This window comes from Anastrepha ludens, chromosome X (genome assembly GCF_028408465.1).
Source record: "Anastrepha ludens isolate Willacy chromosome X, idAnaLude1.1, whole genome shotgun sequence".
Lineage (NCBI taxonomy): Eukaryota > Metazoa > Arthropoda > Insecta > Diptera > Tephritidae > Anastrepha > Anastrepha ludens.
Window position 1 is genome coordinate 28559595 of NC_071503.1, and position 19585 is coordinate 28579179.

Here is a 19585-nt window from a genome sequence, read left to right on the forward strand (position 1 = left end):
TATGAAATTTGAAGAAAATAAACATTTCAGACAACTAAAACCCAGCACTCATTGTATAATAACGAAAAATTGTAAATTAATATCAAGTTAAGAATTAGAAATTATAGCACTGGACGAAAAAACAGTCCTAGTTAAAAATGCATTCAATTTATTTGTAAATAACACATGTAACATAAATGACACTGTTTTGAACGGAAATTACGCAATCCAATTTAACAATTGTTCAATAAAAATTAATGATTATTATTACTCTAATTGGATTGAAAGATTCGAAGGAAACATTATGAGATTGCAATATGACAATATAAGGAATTTTACAGAAAAACTTACATTCGAACAAATAGATGAAGAGAATAAAATAAATTTCAAAAATATATTGTATCTATTTTGAAAATCCATAACAAAATCATATACGGGTGTAACTTACTTCTAATTTTAACAATAATATTAATAATTGTCATTTGGAGAACAAAACTAAAATATATTAAAATAAATCTAAATAAAAGAATTCAGGAAAATTCTAATCTAAAGGGGGGAGAAGTTACATATACAAACAGTTACATTGATTTCAAAGCCAATGTACCTGATAAATTCGAAGAATTTTTAAATAAAATTGACAATAGCAGTAACCAAATATCAATTTCCGGCACATGTCGCAATTCATAAACTTTCCAGAGAATAAAAAATTTTTTATTAAAACATAATCAGCAATTTTTAGCAAGTAAGCAAATATGTACACATATGAACCTTAAGTGAAATAATAAAATCTGTATATGTTACACTTCCGCTCCCATACCGTAAATGCAATACTAAATAATATTAATTTATTATTTTTCGGTCGCAATTCTGAGAATTGCAACCATTTCAAAACGTAACTTGAAGTGTATTAAGAAAATAATAAATTTTAACAAATATTGTCAAATTCGCATTTATTGCATTTCCGTTCCCATTACGAAAATGCAATGTTGAATTACCCTATAAAAACACAAATGTAAATAGTAGTAAGTCAGTCTTTTTCCTCCCGTTCATCGGAGTAGTTGTTCAATTAAATAAATAAATGAAATAATCAGAAACAAATTTAGTTTTTTTTAAAGCGAGTTAACGGCTAAAAACGTAAACACGCGGCCGTATATGTACATATAAATTCAGAAATTTATATTTGCATATGCCATCTTCCTGTGTGCCTGGTAATGAAGCGTTTTCTATAAAGAATTTATTGATTGATTTTCAATTGGCGCGGGTCGATTTTGGCGCCCTGTGGCAGCCATTTTGTTTTGGTGACATCTGTGAAATCTTTTGTTTATTATTCAGTTGTTTATGCCAAATCATCATGGCAAGTTACACAATTGAACAGCATGTTCAAATGATAAAACTTTATTATCAAAATGACTGTTCATTAACGCAAACGTTTTTCAATTGGCGCGGGTCGATTTTGGCGCCCTGTGGCAGCCATTTTGTTTTGGTGACATCTGTCAAATCTTTTGTTTATTATTCAGTTGTTTATGTCAAATCATCATGGCAAGTTACACGATTGAACAGCACGTTCAAATGATAAACGTTGCGCGCATTGCGCCCATTTTTCGGTAGACGTGGTGGCCCTTCCAATTTCTTATGGCCCATATTGAACCATATGGACGACATGTCGTTCCAGCAGGACGGCGCTACGTGCCACACAGCAAACGCCCTTTTATTCCATTTCAACATCTACCCGCCCTTATTGAAAAACCCATATATGTACGTATGTACATAGGCTTGCATACGCTCCTGCAAATATGCAGATGCATACGCAGAAGAGAATTGTTTTAGCATATGTTAGGCAGGAATTCGAACATTCGGATATTTACTCCCTAATTATTGCATGAAATATGATGCGATGCTCGTGAGGTAGGTCATGGCTGCTTCAGTGCATACATATGCGTGCAACACTATATTTATTAAAGATGCAATTGAACTTAGTCCCATATATGCAAATACGTTTTTTTGAAGTGTTCTTTTATTTATTTTAAATTTCAAAGTTTTATACCATCTATAAAATGCATACATATATTATTTCCAGTAATATATGTAAATTGAAAAAAATTTCGTTTGGCAAAGGAACAAAAAATACATATTCAAAAGTACATAAATATGATAAGGCAATGCGTCGTGAGATAGGTCATTGTTGTTTATCAAGGGAACATTAAAATGCACATGCGAATCCCTTGCAAAATGCCGTCGGCGTTCGTCAATTTGATTTCATACAGAAACTAAAAACTGAGCGGAGCCAATGTACTTGTACATACATAATTCACTGTAATCAGCTCTGTTAAGAACTTCCCCGCTGTCGAGTTGAGCGAGGTGAAAAAGTCTTCGCGGTTTCACTTAATTTTTGACAATTCACACTATTCGTAGCTCGGGAGAATTCTCTATACATAAACGTTCTCTGAATTATGTGCCGTCGTTGTTCGGTGTGTTATATACTTCATATGTTACGCGCCGCAACTACCGTTATTTGGCGTGCTATATACTTCACGCGCTTCGCGACGCAACTACTGTTATTTGGCGTGTTATTTACTTCACGCACTCCGCGCCGCAACTACTGTTCTTTTTATGGTGACAACTTCAAGGGCACGTTTTGTACCTCGTACCTAGGATATTCTTATGACTTTCTTCTGCTTAGAAATCACATACGCCAATCAGTTGCCACACACAACAGTTTATTTAGGTACTTTTGTTCATTTACCGCATACAAATTTGCTCAGATTATGCACTTGTTTTGTACAGTTTGCAGCAAAAATAGTGGAAATCACACGAGTTTATTTACATATTTATTTATTATTCGAGTTGTTTGGGACGAGCATATGTAACATAATATAAAACGTTGATAGTTAATTTAAGTTTTAATTGTTTGCAGATATTTATTGTAAAATAATATTGTATTCAGAAATTAATTGTAAAAATAATAACGCGACTTCTCAACTGTGCGGCTGCTTGACAACTTTTGATGTGTTGTACTACTACAAGCATTGCCAGCTTAGACAACCACTGTTACATGGATGTGTATATATAAATGGCGTTTACATCCTTTTTAGGTGTTTGGCCGAGCTTCTTCTCCTATTTGTGGTGTGCGTTTCCACAAATGGAGAGACCTACAGTTTTAAGCCGATTCCTAGCGGATTCCATGGCAGAAATATACTCGGAGGCTTGCCGTTGTGTACCAAGGGGTAATCGCTACTAGAACAAACTTTTTCTTCATTTCGTGTAAGAGACCTACCGGTCTCTAAGACTAGCGCTACAGTTACCTTTGCTGACGATACATGCATTTTAGCAATTGGGGACAATGAAACACAGTCCACTCGTAGACTTCAGGGAGTGCCCTTGTATTAAGTGCCCTACGCATTTCAGCTCTGCAGACGAGTGACCAACCACTTCCGAGCATACTCGTGGGACCAAAATGTGAACGACAAAAAAGACACAAAAAAGAAAGAACAAACCAATTTAGTGCACGACACTGCAATGACAACGGGCAAAAGAAAACTGAAATACCGGACTCCCGGAAATATTGCCTTCCACTCGAAGAAAGACAGACTTTTGGCCTCAAGTCAAGAGTCTTGAACTAGCGTTCAGGAGCGGGCCAAACATTGCACGCCGGAATAGCAAGCAGATTGAAAGCTACTAAGAGCAGTGCACCTGAAGTATTGTAGTTGTAGCCTCTACCTCCAAAGCAGTATTGCAGGCGATCTCTGGCGCAGTCGCCCCTAGAGGACCCCAGAATAAGAAGAAATCCATGGTCATGATCATGAAGCAACGGTACCAGAAGGCTGTCTACATTTTGGAGCGAATAGCCAAGAACGCAGCAGCCGGCACCGTGCATGAATGCGACCAATTTTACAAGCAGAGGTACGAGACGGTGATCGAGGAGAACAAGAAGTTTTCGGAACGTACACCCGCACCAACTACTAACGCAGGCAGTCAAGCTCAAAAAAGGAATCGTTCTCAGAACGAAAGCGGTAATGCCTATCTCAAAAAGCCTAAAAAGGGGAATGAGCAACAAGGCGAAGCCCCGGCAGAATCTAGGCACTTCAGCGAGGCCGCAAGAGAAAGTGTACAGGTAGCGATCATAAATTGGAATACGAAAACACCGCAGTCAGTTCGTATCGAACCGTAACGAACTACGTACTTGACAATCCCGAAGGTTCTCACCCGGAGCTTGATTCTCGGAAACCCTTAGTGGTTATAAGGTAATCAAATGCGCAGATCAATTCTCCCTTGCTAAGCTAAGTGGCACGGTATTGGGCTTGAAGCTCAAACTGATTTCGGCGAGTGAGATCCCGGAAAAACCCAGAGCTCACATTTAAACGAACCAGGCGAAAAAACGCTTCGGTAGAGGAAGCCTAGAAAATCTCTCGTCTACTTCTATTGGCCATCAGTGAAGAATCACTGGGAGAGATGTCCAAATCGGACGATAAAATCCGCTTTGGCATCTGAATGACTAAAATGAAGATATTCAGAGACGATGCAAGCCGAGAGAAAGACGCGGGTTAGCTCCTGATGGACGTGAATATCACCGATGACAACAAGGATGTTGGGATTCATGCAGATTAACCAGAAACATTCAAATGCAGCCACTTGCAGTCTAGATTTCCTTCTAAGCGAAGAGAATATACATATTAGTCTAATACAAGAGCCATGGATAAATCATGGCAAAATCATGGGGCCAATTTTTTTCTATAGAAAAGAACCGGGTAATCCCAGATCATGCATTCTTATCAAGGAAGGTATAAATACTTACCTATGTTCTAGTTACAGCACATCAGATATCACGGTAGTAAAGAGAGAAGAAGCCGGGTTCGTGTTTTGGTTCCGCTATACATGCCACACGACAGAGAAGCACGGCCGGAGGAATTGAAACAGGCTGCTAAGCAGAACCAACAAGACATTTGCATCATTCAGTGTGAAGCGAATACGAGGCATACTCTGTGTAATAGTAGCGAAACAAACGACAGGGGTGAGTCACTACTTAAATTTTTTCTAAATATTAAGCTCAGTATATGTAAAAGAGGTAACTAGCCGAATTTCATGTTGACAGAAAACAATAGAGCGTTCGTGGAGAATTGGATGGTATCAGGTAGGATATTAATGCCTGTTCACTGTTTTATACTATTCAACTTCTAAGGCAGATCCTACACTTCCTCCATGTTTACAAATCCGAGAAGAACAAACCGGGATGAATTCGGTAGAATCTCGAATCGTAAACTAGAAGGTTGTTAACCTGAGGAGGGGATACAGTCCATGGCCGATTTTGATTGGAAAGTAAACTTGTTGGAGGGGGCCCTGAATAAGGCCTTCAAGAAACCCACACCAATCAGTGGCGTCAAGAACAAATCTCCACCTTGGTGAAACGGTGAATTGAGAAAGCTTAGAGACAAATTAAAGTCAGTTTTTAACGGATGCTATGTGACCGGTGTTCGTCAGCCGTACCATGAGGAACGGAAAAAATACAATAAAGCACTAAAGAAAGCCAAAGCTGAGTCTTGGCAATTTTATTGCACTTCAATAGAAAATTCTAGAGAATCCGCAAGGCTGAGTAAGATATTGTCCAAAGAGCACTCCAGCTCTACCTTCATCAGAAGTGAAGCTGGGGTGTGGACAAGCACTGTCAGAAAATCATTAGAAACGTAAGCTAAATGCCACAATCCTGGGTGTAATCCTTATGACATCTCAAGAACCTGGACTGTCCAGCGGTACTCAGAAGGCGAGATAGGTGCAAGGTACTAGATACAGAGAAGATTGCATTTTCTATAAACAGTTTCGAACCATATAAATCACCTGATCCAGATGGCATCATGACAATTATGCTTCAAAAGATTCAGAGGCACATGAAGATCCGGCTCATAAGCATTTTCAAAACATGCCCAAAACTAGAAAGAATCTTAGATATATACACTCGATCTTTAGCGGTCCCCCTTTGCTGTAACTTTCGGAGACAATGACTACGTGAGAAACTGGATTCGACCTTGGTGGTACTGCCGTAATTCCATATAAGCTATGGAACAATAAACCCCAGAATGTGCAAACATTTTTAAAAAGCCTTAAAATATAGCAGGCTTTGCGCGATAGATCTATTTTGGTCGCAGTGCGCAGTAGCCTAATAATAATAAGAATTGTGTTTCAAAACAGAATTATTCTAGCATCAAGCGGAGATGCCACATTCACCCAATTTGTGAATAGGGGTACTCCATGGGGTCTTCTCCCCAATTTTATGGGTCCTATCGTTGAACAAAATTTTACTGCAATTCAACAGAGGGGGAGTGAAAGTAGTCGCGTACGCAGATGACGTCGTGATCTTAAAAACGGGCCTATTTACTTCCACTATTTGTGAAATGCTAGAAGGAACTCTAGGAAAGCTAAGTAATTGGGCTACAAACAGTGGTCTTATGGTTAACCCGTCAAAACCCAGTAAATGTTTTTTACAAATTCAAGCAAGATTTCACGATTTAGACTACCGTCAATCAATGAGGTAGAAATTACGCTTTTAGACAGAGCGACGTATCTAGGAGTAGTGCTAGATCCAGAACTGGACTGGAGGTCCCAATGTAGAGAAAAGAGTAGAAAAAGCATTTGTTCCTTAAAAAAGAAACTGTGGTTTAAAGCCTAAATTCGCACTCTGGAAGTACACTGCCATAGTAGGACCGATTTTGAAATACGGAGCATTAGTATGCTAGTAGTAGTAGTAAACAAACAGTAAAACGTTAAACAGTTAAATAGCAGCCTGCGCAGGAAAAACTGGAATTATGAAATCGTGTCCTGCAGAGGTACTGAACGTTATACTCAACCTGTTACCAATAGATTTGCAACTACGACTAATAGCAGTAAATACCGCCTTCAGAATTAAAGAGGGTGGTTGTGGGCATCCTTGGGTGTTTGGTCATAGTACTATTTTTGATAGTCGAAAGCTAAACGGAAATCATTAAGACTACATTGCCGCTACACTGGACTTCTTCTTCTTCTTCTTAATTGGCGCAATAACCGCTTACGCGATTTTGGTCAAGTTTAACAAAGTGCGCCAGTCGTTTCTTTCTCGTGCTAACCAGCGCCAGTTGGTCTCATCAATTGAAGCCAAGTCCTTCTTCACCTGATCTTTCCAACGCAGAGGAGGCCTTACTCTTCCTCTACAACCACCAGCTGCTACCGCATCGAATACTTTTAGAGCCAGAGCGTTTGTATCCATTCGGACAACATGACCCAGCCAACGTAGCCGCTGGATCTTTATTCGCTGCGCTATGTCTATGTCGTCGTAAAGCTCATACAGCTCATCGTTCCATCGCCTGCGATATTCGTCGTTCCCAACGTGCAAAGTTCCAAACATCTTGCGCAGAATCTTTCTCTCAAACACTCCAAGCGTCGCTTCATCGGATGTTGTCATCGTCCACGCTTCTGCGCCATACGTTAGGACGAGCATGATGAGAGTCTTGTAGAGTGTAAGTTTTGTTCGTCGAGAGAGGACTTTACTACTCAATTGCCTACTTAGTCCAAAGTAGCACTAGTTGGCAAGAGAGACTTCAGACTAGACCCTAGACTTCAGACTGGAATTTAAGGTAATGTTTCCCACATGAAAGGAATGGGAGTTAAATTTGGTAATCAAGGAAGACACCACCGTACTTTACACCGATGGATCCAAGATGGATTGCGGCATCGGCGGTGGTATATATTCGAAAGACCTCGAAACTTCTAAGTGATTTCGTCCGGCGAATTGAAATAGCATCTTTTAAGCAGAAGTTCTCAGGATAAGAAAGCTTGCAGGATAATCAGGAATCATCTACAACAACTATTTTTACGAATAGTCAAGCAGCCTTCTTAGCTATAAAGTCACCAACAAGCAGTTAAAAAATTGTCAAACAATGCAAAGAAGATTTAAAAGCTTTAGCACACATGACAGACATCACTCTCATCTGGGTACCTGGCCATAGGAACATAGAAGGAAATGAGAAAGCAGATGGACAGGACAGGTGGCTTCCTCTAGGGTATCCGATTTGGTAGCAGTGGGCTGCCCCTGAAGCCTCTATAAAATTGAGACCTTTTTGTAATTCCAGAAACAGGCTGTTGACAGATGGACTAACACCGATACCTGCAAAACAGCGAAGGAAACGTGATGACAGTACAACAAATTGTGAACTGACGAGCTGATACGATAGCAAAAAACATACATCTTTAGGATTACTTCAACAATGACCTATCGGAGACCATGCTAGGAGGATATAACGATAGATGTAGAAGCTGCAATCAAAAAGATTTTAGGGAGGCAGTCTTCCACTATCTGTGTGAGTACCCAAATATGGGTATTCTCAATGAAAGGGGAAATACTCAATAAATATTACAGATTTATAGTCAAATCAAGATGGTTTGACTCAATAAAGGCAGCGGTTCTACTAGTGGTGTACCAAAATCCTCCTTTTGTGCTAATTGAGTGTGGGGCGTATCACCCCGACAGCCCCTCAACCAACCAACCAACCAAGGCGGCTTTCACCCTGGACGATCAACAACAGACCAAATATTTATGCTAAATCAAAATCTGGAACAATGCTATGAATGCAACTTAAACGTGCACATCCTATTAGTCGATTTCTAGCAAGCTGTCGACAGTGTTCTCCGAGAAAAGCTTGTCGACTTGGGTGTCAGCGCTGACTAACACTACTGGAAAAGTAGTTGAACAGCAAACAGTGTCAAAGGCCGTTGAGATTTCCTGTGGCGTAAAACAAGGGAACTCGCTTTTAACATCCGCCTTTAAAATCCTTCTTAACTATACGGTAAGAAATGAAGACAAGTTTGGTAGTCACTCAGGAATAACAATCGCCTCTGCGACGATATGGCAATAGTGGCAAGATATCCATTTGAAACTTTGCAGCATTGAAGGTCATGCAAAAGCAGTAGGCCTTAGAATAAACGAAAGCAAAATTAATATCTGAAGACCTCGCGCAGCGAAATCGGGATATTTACTTTGAGACAGTTCAACACTTCAAATATTTGGGAGTGGTAATAAAAAATGACAACAGCAAGCAAAGCATATTATGGCAACACTAAATTCCTCAAGCCTAAACTGCTAACAATAGAATGTAAACTCCGTATCTACCAGTCAGTAATGCTGCCGGTGCTGTCATACGGCTGCGAGTGCTGGACAATGACAAACAAAAACGAAAGGAGCTTATGAGTGTTCGATCGAAAAGTGCTCCGAACAGTGTTTGAATACGCTACAACGATGAGTTGCTAAACTTATACTGGGGAGAAGATGTCATTAAACACATTAAATCCAAAAGCTTTCGTTGGTTAGAACACACTGTGCGCATGGAGGACAGCCGCCCTCAAAACTCCTTTTTAACAAAAAGGTCTCTAACGACCCGGCCCGAGACACACACTTCTCAGCAACAAACCGGTAAAGCATAATAACAACTAAAAATGTTGAAAGATTAGCACTTTTGGTCCATATATTGTAAATCACCGCGACCAGATGGCATTTACCCGCCAGAGTTACTGCAATCACGGGTTATAATCTCTCCGTTCATTACTGTCATTGTTAGAAGCTGCTTGAGTAGGGAGAGCTAATTACAATAATTTGTAGGAAGATAAGAGTCTCCTTGAAAATTAAAGCAGGCAGGTTCTCACGCACGAATCCTAAATACTTTAGACCTATCAGTCTTACGTCTCTTCTCCTCGATGAGTATCTACACCTCGTAGTCGTACCAATCAGCAGGTTCTCCCCGGCACAGCGCGCCAACATAAAAAGTGAATCTACAGAAACTGCTGTACACTCACTTGTCGCGATCGTGAAAAAGAGCCTGGCAGAAAAAGAGGATATTCTGGGTTCTAATATAGCTACGCTCAGTAACTGGGCAGAGAGTAGGGGACTCGAAATAAACATTGATAAAACTGAACTAATTCTCCTTACAAGGATATAAAAACTGTCTTCAGTCTAGCCGCTTAAATTTTCAAGGGTGGGGAGATTCCTTTGAAGGAGAATGGTAAATACTTAGAACTCATATTAGACAGGAAACTTACGAGGAAATCTAATATTGAGAACAGGTTTCAAAAGGTCAACATTGCATTGAACACATGCAAAACAGCGGTCGGAATCAAATGGGAAATAACACCTCGTATTACACATAGACGTAACACCTCGGTAGTTCGGCCTATTTTGTTCTATGGAATACATGTGTGGTGGCCATCAACTCAAAAGGCAACCCATACGAAACTGCATTTTTATGCATCACCGGCGCTTTAAATAGATACTACCCCAAAAAAGTGCGCGGGGCGCTCGTCAACTAGCCTGCTTTAAATCTTATAGGCAAACACCTGGCCGCCGCTTCAGCGCTTAGACTTAATAGTATTGCGCTATACTACATATATACTACTCATAGTATAATTATAATCAATCTACTCCTCTTTCACAAAACCCACCTTCGACAGGCTCTCCAAGATTAATATCCCGCGAGGAAGAGAGTAGAAAACTCAAAGACTATGCAGAAGAGCGGAAATAAATTTTTACTTGGATGAATTTAAGCTAGAAAATAAGGTAGGCTACGAAGTTTTTTTCAAAAGAATTAGGTTTAGAATTATCTACAAAGCTGCAAAGTCAACCTTTAGATCTGCATTCGAATCCACAAATGTAGTAGCACAATCTCTGTATATGTGAGAGCAGTATACTCTCTGAGAGAAAAAGCGCCTAAGCGGAGCTAGGAATTCATCTGTGCTCAGGTCGCTGACGAGTTCTAAGTGAACAGCTCGGATAACAAAACATATAAATAGTGGAACAATAACCTATACCTACACAAGAATGAAAGAAAGAAGATTGTGCTCATCAGAGAGTACGTGACGTCACGATTTTCCAAGTTGTGCAGTATTGCCAACCATTTGATCTTCGCAACAAATTTAGTGCTTTTTTATACCGAAAATGCGAAAATTTTGAAGTTTCGTGTTTGTTCCTTTTTTTAATTTAAAGCTACCGAAATTTTAAGTAAAAAAGAATGTATTATTATACAAAAGAAGGTTAAAAAAGGCCACTCTGAGAAGATTTTAGTGCTAATGAAAATTAGTTGGTTCTTATAAAGCTTGATATTTTGAAAGTGTGAATTTAATTTTTTGCTACTTTTAAGGTTATGCAAGAATATTAAATGTCCCTCTCTCAACTCTTCTTAAGATTGAAAACCTTTTTACACATTTTAAAAGGCGTTTCAATTTACTGAATGCGGACTAAAATAAAACTAAATAGAACCATTTTTATATCCAGAGCTAGGCAACACCTCAGCAGCGAGAGAGAGATTTGACTGCCGAAAGCAGAAGAACACCAACAACAGTAAAGCTAAATAAAACTGAGTGAATTATTTAACTAATTATTAAAAAATGTATACAGTAGGTTCTGTTTTTATGCGGCTTTTTTTATGCGGCTTTGAAATAGTGCGGTTTTTTTTTAATTAAAAAATGCATTTCGACCTATCGGGAATTGTACATACAAACAAGATTCTAAACCAGCTAAGCAAAAACTCATCACAGATTACATCAGAAATGCTAACCCTACAAGTATGGAGCCGCCTGCATAACCATCTAGATCAGACGTGTACATTTCCTCAAGTGACGAAAGTGATTTTACGCCAAATCCTAAACGAATGCGCAACATGTGGGTATTGTCTGATTATATTTCTGACGTAAATTTATTTTTCGATTCTGACGTTTCTTAAATAAAGATATAATTTTCAAAAATACAATATTTTGTTTGTGCGATTTTATTTAATTATTTCAGGTTCATGCGGTCTATGGAACGTATCTTTAGTAATAATATGGGACTAGTGCTCTTTTTTATGCGATTTTATTACATTATTTTAGATTAATGCGGTCCTTAGCACTTTTGAAACGTATCTATAGTTTTACTATAGAACTGGTAGCTTTTTTTATGCTGTTTTTTTTTTATGCTGTTTCTTGCGGAACGTATCTACCGCATAAAAACAGAATCTACTGTATTTTACAAAATTATAAACATTACATTTTAATTAGAAGAGGCTAGAAACATGTCATGATGAAAGAACTAAAACTCCGAGACTAAATAACAAAAAAATTGCTAAATCAAGTTACGAAAATGGTAATCTGGCCATACTGAGGCTAAAATCACGTAACTCGTTGTCAAATTCGCTGAGAGCAAGGTAACAGGACCACGATAGGTGCCATCTCATTATTCTTTCCATCATGATACCTAGAGTCACCGACTAGCTCTCTTGCCGTACGATTGTGCGCATCAAGTGATTACCGAAGTTAAGTAAACTCAGCGAGCATTTGTGCTATTTCCACGTGCTTTTTTGATAATTCCATTTTTTCCTGGTTTGTAAAATATTTAAAAGAATATATGGGTAAAAGCCCCACGATTCCTTCGTGGAATCGATTTAGCATAGTTACCGATGGTATGCTAATTTTCCCGAAGCCAATACGTAAAAAGGTGAATAAAGAAGCATATTTTCCACCACTATCAGACGTGACTCAAAATCATAATTGCAATGATCCAAAATTCATTATAATTAAATCTGCCGATGTGTCGCACTCCTTACCAAAATACAGCGTATTTGCTAAAAAGAAGGCTATTGATGGCATTAGTACCGAATACTTATCAGTAAGCTTACTACGCGATGACAGCCTGCTGATTCTAACAAAATCTCTCAAGGTTGCTGAGAAATTTATAAAATGCAAAAACTTTGGCCGCCTATGTCCCGTCTCTGTTACTCTTCACGAAGCCCTTAACACTTGTTAAGGTACAATTTTCAACAACAATTTGGCAAATACGGATGAAAAAGAAATTCTGGACGCTTTAAATTCAAAAGGAGTTGTGGGTTTATTCAAATTTACTAAAACTATTAATAATGTAAAGTTCCTACAGGCAGAATAGTCCTATCGTTGAACTTGTACAGTTCCCCTCACTATTGACATAGCATGGTACTCAGTGAGACTTGAGGAATACTCTTAGGGACTCCCATGAGATGCCACTCATGCCAACTACTAAGTCACTCTATAAAAAGATGCAATAATAGCACCACATGGGAAATTTGTAACTTTCCGCCCGACTCCACACTGCCATGTCAACGCTCAATGTGTGTTAACTGTTTTGGGCCTCCCTCCGCCTCTGCCAGAGACTGTCCAAAATACTTACAAGAGAAAGAGGTATTAAAAATAAAGACTAAGAACAAATGCACTTATGCTGAAGCAAGACGCTTATACGAACTTCAAAGCCTCATGAACCTAAGCCAAACACAATCTTACTGTACAGTTCTAAGCTCAACACAAGTTTCCCACTACAATATCGCTCACAACTCTATTAACCATACATCTTCAAACGGCACTTCAGTCGCCATTCAACCACCCTGCACCACTAACCAATCCGTCACATCTACTAACACATCATCTTTTCCTGGTTTCGGAATAAATACTACTCTTACGCGTCGCCATTGGGATGGTATATAACCAAATGCAAGACAGGCTGTGAAGATCCTTTTCAGGGCCTCAATCAGCCTGTCTCCTCCTTAAGCATTGCAGGATATATTCCGTCAGGTCCAGGGGACTTAAAGTTCTCAAAGGAAGATAAGGAAAACCTTATCGATTCCCTTGTCACTATCCGACTAGCAATATACCAGCTGTACCTAGAGGTTCCACCGTTGCTACCGTTATTATTCATGCCACTCTCAACTTCAGAGAGAGTTCTACTACCCGGAAAATGGGTTTCGGGTAGAGCATTAAACGTTTCCAGCCTTACTGAGCGGTCTAAATGAAGGACCTTACAAAGTCTCGCTGTTTCCCTCATTTCTTCGACGTTACTGCAGAAATTTCTATAGGATTGAAGTTTGGCTTGCCGTACTTTTTTCTTATATTCTCTCTGTGTAAGTCGATGATTAGCCCAGTCCTCTTCTGTTTTGGTCTTCAAGGCCTTATTAAGAAGTTTCCTGGACCGTACACGAAGCGTCGACAGTTCAGGGTTCCACCAAGGAACCGCTTTCCCCTGTCTGCTTTGCCTGAGTGGACACAGTTCCTCAAAGCAATTGATTAAAGTACCTTCTAATTTCTTAGTAGGATCTTCAATCATTTCTGCTGATTTGAGTTTTTTCAGATTTGGTAATCGCTCTGTTACAAGCTCACCATACCTGACCTAGTCCCCATTTCGAGGATTCCTACCGGAAGGTATTGATATTGTCCTCTTCCAGAACTCGTCATCGGTTGATTTGATTTCCAACTGACCTATTGGTAAGTGTTAAATCAATCACCTCTTGTCTCCTTCTGGTCACAAAAGTTGGTTTGTTACCAGTGTTTTGAATGACCAAATCGGATGACAGGATAAAATCCAGTAACATGAGACCTCTGGGGTTGCATTTGAATTGCATTGAATTTGCATCACAGCCCACTATTAGCCCCAGATTATTGGATTCTGCGTACTTGACCACTTCTCTTAGCTCCCTCGCAGGAGGTGGCTGTAAAGAGTCGTAGGGTAGGTAGGCCGAAACTATGATAGCTTCGACACTGTTCCCACTTTTCAAGTACTTTATTTTTGCAGCAACGATATCTCCGGAGCATAGCTCTTTTAACATCGTGTTTTCGATCAACCTCGGCATGATAATACATGCTCGCGGTCTCACATTCCCTTCACAATGAAGTATTTGTCCCCACGATATAGCACTTAGACCACAGATACGCTTGTGACATACCCATGGTTCTTGTATAAGTATTATGTGTGGGTTTGTTTGCAGTTTTGCATGCCTATGGCACAAGAGAGCCGTAGACGCTTTGCTATGCTGCAGATTTATCTGTGTAAATATTACTTCAGTCATGAGACTGATTATATTTACGCTTTGTCCTCCACCTTATCCTGGACACGGAAGTGGATCCGCCCCAGATGTAGGTGAGGACGGCACCCGTACTTCGACTTAAGAACCTTGAGGGACTCAAGATCGATACCCAGTACCAGGTGGGAACCCGCCTCCGAAGTGGTAGCGGATTTCTGCCTGATGCAGAGTATAATCTCCAGAGAGTCGTGTCAAGATCCTTATTCTGAACAGGGATGCGTTTGAGGAGTTCTGCTGAATTACAGGAAGGACCCGGAATCCAGACACTCGCTCGTACCAGCCTTTCTTTGCTACTCTCAACAAGAATAAACTAGCTGTTTTCGCAGGCTGGAATCTTTGCTATCGCTTTTTCTAGCCATTCTCGGTAAAAAGCATTGGAACAGTGCACCTTTACGATGCCGTCCACCACGCTTTTCCCCTCGAAAGTCGGCGCGTCTTTCGACTCACCGATAGCTTTGCAAAGATAGCTGTCAAGATAGTCTTGTTGCCCTTTGGACAGTAGACCATCTTGTTTGTCGGTATGTATCTCCACCGTCATTGCCTTTGCTGCCATTCTCGTGAATGATTCGCCAGACGTTGACGGAAGAGTGTCATTCGACATTTGAGGTCTCTTAGCCTCTGCCTTGTCAGGCAAAGGTTTGTCTGCCTTGGACTGGGTCGAGGATGCAGGCATTTCCGAATTCCGTCTCCCGACTTTCCTCTTCTTTGCCTTTCTCCTCTTCCCGGTCGTTGGCACAGACCCCGTTTCGTTTCCGGAAGAGCGCAGCGCTACAGAGGAATCCTCTGTTCTGCCACGCTTTCCCGTTTCCGTTACAAGTGTCGAAGTTGACGGAGCTTGAGTCCTTGCCTTAGCTAGTGCTTCGGCTTGCTTCGCCTTCTGTCTTCTTCGTTTGATCTGCATTGCAGTTAGACCAACACCTGCGTTCGACTCTCCAATAACTTCGGTCTTTTTACCAGTACTTACCTGATTCACACCATTTTTAACCGTTGTCAAAGATTTACTCGGTACCAGAGATCCGTCTGAGTCTACTGAGAGATTGTCCGCCATCTCCACATCCTCCACAACTTGTTCAGTTGCTTCAGATCGTTTCGACGACGGTATATCGCTCACACTCACTCGACTCTCCATTGGCGTAGCCAATGTGCCATGTTTCACCACTAGTAGTGCGCTTCCTCTGGAACCCTGGGTGTCAGTTCCGGTCATAGGGGAATGTGGGGTTCGGGCCTGCACATCCGATGCCCGAGCCGTCGATTGCTCGACGGGAGGATTTCCCGAAAGTGGGTTACCTCGTGCAGAGAGATCCTTTGTTAACCTCCACATTGCGATGAAATGCATTTTATACCTCCTGCCAGGTTGTCGGTACGGTACTCTCCACATAGTACTTGGGTGGCCACCAATTCCGCCGTTCCGCGGATGAGTGGATACTCAATTCCTGTATGGAGCTGCCCTCTTAGTTCGTGGTAAGTTAATCTCCATAGCATGGGGTTAACTCACCACTTAAGCCTCATCCCCGCGGCAAGGAGACCGACATGACAAGGTTACTACACCTTAATTAAAATTACTACACCTTACAATTCTTACAACACCGCAAACATTGAATCCACAACTCATCCCAACACAGTCCCTCAGTCTCTACTAACAACAATACCCGAGATGCACAACACTACTACACCTTGGCAGTTTCAAGAACCAGAGCTATAGATTATTTTCTCTTGAAAATAACACTAATAGCAAGCATAAACGGCACATACAATATTGATGGTTAATATTCTTCAGTGGAATATTAAAGGTTAAAAAAATAATTACCTGGAACTAGAAGCTCTAATCAGAGGTCGCAACCCACATATAATATGTTTACAAGAAGCCCACATTAAACCCAGTTACTCACCATATTGCCCCAAACAATATTCGCCATATTTTCATAACTTCTCTAACATTAACTATTCTAAACAAGGCTGTGGAATTTTAATTCTCAAAAATCTTCAACACGAAAGAGTCAATATAATTTCCAATTTATCTGCTGTTGCTGTCCAATTCAATGTTAAATATCCAATCACTCTTATTTCTGTTTACATCCCCCCAAACCAGACATTCTCTCCCTCAGACATATTGCAACTTACCTTATTTTAACGGCTGGAGTCCACTCTGGGGTTCACCAAACGCTAATCGCAGGGACACTATAATTGATTTCATTCTTGTTTCTAACTTGTGTGTCCTCAACAATAATAGCCCAACACACTTCTCCACCCACAAATCATTCACACAGGTTGACCTGACCATTCGTTCACCACAACTATTCCTCATTGCATCCTGGCACACGCTTGAGGAGCTGCATAACAGTGACCATTTTCCGATAGCTTGCTCTCTTTCCATCTGTACCCCAAATACCCCCAGCATTAAATTTACTTCTAGATACACCACTACCAAAGCTAACTGGGAGAAATTTAATAAAATATTAAATGACAAGCATTTTCCTTACTTCAACAACACCAACCCTAATAAAGAAGCAGCTAGCATTCATAAGGCTATAAGGATATCAGCGAACCTAGCAATACCACGGAGTCATCCTCGTAAAACCTCAAGAAATGTGCCCTGGTGGTCACCAGAACTAGGTAAACTACGACTTGAGAAAATAGTAGCCTGGAGGGATTATTAAAGGTGCCTAACTCTCGGTTCATTGATAATTTACAAAAAGTTAAACGCCCGTTTTAACAGGGAGAAGAGAAAGTCTAAGTCCATAAGCTTTGAAGAATTTACGAAAAAACTAAACCCTAGCTCCCCTACTTGATATACAGTTGTGCTCATACAATTAGGCCACTCGTATGACCAAACCAACTTGGCATGGTAATTCATTGAAACAAGGCAAATAAAAACAACAATTACCATTTTAAGAAAGGAAATTAGTTTTATTTAATTGTTTTAACTTACAAATATGCAACAAAGTACGCATTAAAAAAATAAAATAAAAATATCTTCATGATGATGAAATTTCAGTGCTCATGTAATTAAGCCACCTGTGAGAAAGTTCTTGTAGTTAAAGGAAATTCGACATTAACGTGTCAAAAACTAACCAAAGCTAGATTAGTATTTTGTTGAGAAACCCTTTTTCAAAATAACTTCCCTACAGCGACTGCTCATTGTTCGGACTAGTGTCTTGCATTGGTCCGGTGTAATTTTACCCCATTCCTCGTGTATCATTGCCCACAATGTTGCTTTATTACACGATTTTCTAGCAGAAACTGACCTTTTAATAATGCCCCATAAATTTTCAATGGGGTTCAAGTCGGGGCTTTGAGCCGGCCACTCCAAACAATTTATTTTCTTTGCCACAAACCAGTCCTTAACAACCCTGGAGCAGTGCTTGGAGTCGTTATCTTGCTGAAAAATCCAAGCTAACGGCAGATCATCAGCATAGTCGCCATCCAAATGTTCCGCAAGGATATATTTGTACATAACACCTGTCATTTTTCCATCTATTTTAACAATTGAGCCTACGCCAGATGCGTTGAAACATCCCCACACCATTACAGAAGACCCCCCGTGTTTCACAGTCTTCTTAGTATACCTTGGACTTAACTCAGTTAATGGGGGTCGCCTTACATAGGGTCTGCCATCGTTTCCAAATACATTGAAATTGGATTCATCGCTCCATACCACTAGATCCCAGAATTTTGCGTCTTTCTGTTGGTGCTGCTTCGCAAAGCTAAGTCTTCTTGCAATGTTTTTTTTTTGACACGTTAGGTTTCCTTCGTGGGATTCGCCCATTTAAGGAATTTTCTTGTAAACCCTGCGGGTGGTTTGAGCTGAAACTTTTACGTTGTGGTACTCCTCTATTCCAGTCCTTATTTCAGTAGAAGTCAAAAAAGGATCCACCTTACTCATGTGAACAATTTTTCTGTCATCGTAACACGTGGTCTTTCTTGGCTTTTTACGCGGCAAATTCTCAAAACTCTTCTTTGTTTTGAAATGCTTGAGTGCATTCCTAACTCTTCCTCTCGAAAAAGTCTGAAGCTCTGCTACTTTTGTAACGTTTTTATGCTTTTGAAAGCATTCCCATATAATTTTTCTTTCCTGAGGAGTAGAACTCTTATTTTTTCCCATACTGACAAAAAAATTATTTAAATTATCCGAAAACCAGTTCAAAATAACTTAAAAGGAACTACTTTGTGCTTTACTTTTATAACTTTTATAATAAATTATTATCTTCTTTATTTAACCTGCACTGGCTTAATTCTGTGAGCACACGTGGCTTTACGTATTTTGATACTATTCTGAACTTAACCCAAATGCATTGTTAACTTTTGTTTTTGTTTGTCTCCTTATTTTCGTCATAGGTAACAGTTCTTAATTTTATTACCGTTATGCCAAAGCTTGGTTTATATATGTTGTGTTTTTGTTAAATCCACATGCTCTATGTAGGGGCCTAATTGTATGAGCACAAGTGTGTATGGAAGAGTATACAAACTCTCACGGGGACATATCAGCCTCATTTTATTAATTCAATAACTGTAACAACTGCAATCACAAATCCACACTCCATTTCATTAGAATTTGCAAAGAAAATTTCAAAATCTTCGGAAACATCCAACTTTCCGCCCCAATTCATAGCCTCTTCCAACAATATGCCTTACATGCGTGCGACCGACGCCACGAACCACCTTGCTCTTTCCCTTGAAAATAATATCAGCATTAATGAAATTGATTCGGCTTTAAAACTATGCAAAGATAAGACCCCAGGCTC